Genomic DNA, 2,371 nt, shown 5'->3' with positions numbered 1-2,371 from the left:
CCTGAAAAAAAAAAAAAAAAAAGAGTAGAAAGGAATGAGTATAAAAATACTTAGGTAACCACGGTCTTTCTTGTGTTTCTAAGGAGAGTGATTTAAGTTGCAACTCTCTTTTCTGTATCTTAGGAGGCTTGCCCATCTTAAGCACTGAAATGATTAGTGTCCTGAGGTGAGGCGCGACCTCATAAGTAAATCTGAGGGGATTGTATGGCTGGATCTGAATACGTGACTCTCTCTCTGAACATCATCCGTGGAGGTTAACTGACGACCCTCGCACGAGACCATACATCCACTAAACGGGGTGTGACCCCCTGTGTGTCGGTCAGCTACTGAGTCATCCTAAGTGGCTCCATGTCCCCCGCTCAGGGACGGGTTTCTACGGCCCAGGAGTCCTGTTCAGAAGACCCCTTAGCTATCACCACTAGGTCTGGCCACCTGTCACACTTCCCTATCCGGATCTGCAGAGCTCAACGATCACCGTACCGGAGCTCTTTTTTTACGGTACGGTATCAGAGGAGAGAGGGAAGTGGAGGTTCTGATGACACTATCTACACTACTCAACTCTAGCGGGCTACCTACAGTTACCGTGGTGACCTATTATTCTTTCTAAGGTGGGACTTGATGGCTTAGACTTGGTTTCATGTATCTCTAGGATTCTCGTGCCTGATCTCACAAACCTATCAGGTTTGGAATTCTGGGCTCTGGATTCGCCGGTAATCATTTCGCGAGTCTAATTGCACGGTATTCTAGAGGTCCCCCAATCTAGGGTCTCATCTAGTCTACTTAGTCACAAGCACCCTAATCTAAGCTCAAAATTTCTTCCTAATCATCAAGAAAGATAACACAAGCAATTATCATGCATAAGAGTTAACACGCAACCGTTCATGCAATATTAACAAACATGCTCAACGGGAAGATAACGTCCATCTTTACCCGGAGCGCAGATTTCACAAGTTTCTCATCCTCCTCATGCATACATACTTTATCAAAATCTCAATCAAACAGATTTAATATACATTTCATATCTAGCTTTCCTTAATCATTCCATTTTCGCAGTTTCCATACAAATATACTAGGTCCAGCTAGCTAAGTTAATGGGTGGTAGCATGCATGCTCGTTCCTAGCGGTTCCTACAAGTACTGCTCGTGGGAATCCAAATGGCTACTTACTTGGTTGACGCGTGCCTTCCCAAGTTCGAGTTTTCTTGACGGAATGGATTTCAACAATTCTGAAATTTCCTTGACAGGTCCTAATTTACATAATAATAGGGTCAGCATCAAAATCGGTTAAGAAAACAAACAAACAGAGACCGAACAGAAAGAAAAACAGTGCCTCATGCGCCCCCACGTGGGTCACACGCGTCCTGGAGGTTTCTACGCGCGCGTGCCCACGCGCGGCTTCCCGAGCAGGTGCGGGTCAGGGGCGCCGGGTTGGGCGGTTCGCATGCGGCGCAAGTTGGGCCGGCCGAATCCGCGTGCCTGACGCGTGTCCGCTGCCGGGTGAGGACGCGCCTCACCAGCCGGTGATCGACTTGATCACCGGTTCCGCCGCACTCCTCCGCACGCCGGCCGACGCGTGGCGACTCTCCACCCTCTCTCCTGCGTTTTTTCCATTTTTCAAGCCTCTTTCACGTTTCGATCTATTTTCTTCCTATTTTTTTATCTTCCAATCTGTAATCCGATTCAACAATTTTTCTTCACTAACATTGTAGATCTCATATTCTACTCCTTCGAAATAATTTTCTTATATTTTTCTGATAATCATAAATCTTAATATTTGAGTTCGAATTTGGAGAAAAACACGAGTTCTTACCGAAAATCACGTTTTCTTGAAACTCCGATTTGAACACCAATCTTGGCCGCCTTCACTCCAGAACTTAACCAGATAACGCTGTTGAGGATAAGAGTCCAAGGATCAACACAAAACGTCACTAACACATGAAAATCTTAATGACTTCTCTATCTAGACATTCGTGGACTAACCTAAAGTTCTTGGACGTTTTGACGAAATAGGAAGGTGCGATTCGTGAGAACATCTTGCCACGGACTATTGATGGTTTAGATTGGGAACTCAGATCTTCGACGTCTATTCTAATCCAATTCCCCTCCTCCTACCTCAAAAACCCTAATCTTCCTTCCCTCTTCTTTCTTCTCTTTCTCTCCCCTCTTCTTTCTCTTTTCCGAATTATGACTCAACCAAATCAGACCCCTCAAGTAATAAGGGAGAAATGACTAGTTTGCCCCCTATTGTGACCCTTTTTTATTTATTTATTTTTTTTAAACTCGGGCGCTACAATCCTCCCCACCTTAGGAACTTTCGTCCTGGAAAGTTGATCCTCCCCACCTTAGGAACTTTCGTCCTGGAAAGTTGATCC

The 2,371-nt window shown here is 45.2% G+C and overlaps 1 long non-coding RNA gene across 1 annotated transcript in view; it reads right to left on the bottom strand.

Annotated features, from left to right (window-relative positions):
• LOC111457169 overlaps positions 1-1,887 on the bottom strand; it is a 2,464-nt gene extending 577 nt beyond the window's left edge. Inside the window, exons 1-2 of the long non-coding RNA XR_002712878.1 lie at positions 1,810-1,887; positions 1,167-1,246 (exon numbers count right to left, since the gene is read on the bottom strand). This is a non-coding gene — a long non-coding RNA (uncharacterized LOC111457169). The remainder of the gene's footprint in view (positions 1-1,166; positions 1,247-1,809) is intronic.
• Positions 1,888-2,371: the final 484 nt, after the last annotated feature.

The sequence above is a fragment of the Cucurbita moschata genome, unplaced genomic scaffold, assembly GCF_002738365.1.
Source record: "Cucurbita moschata cultivar Rifu unplaced genomic scaffold, Cmos_1.0 Cmo_Scf00019, whole genome shotgun sequence".
Taxonomy (NCBI): domain Eukaryota; kingdom Viridiplantae; phylum Streptophyta; class Magnoliopsida; order Cucurbitales; family Cucurbitaceae; genus Cucurbita; species Cucurbita moschata.
Note: the sequence above shows the minus strand (reverse complement) of the source record. Positions and strands in the feature narration are given on the sequence as shown.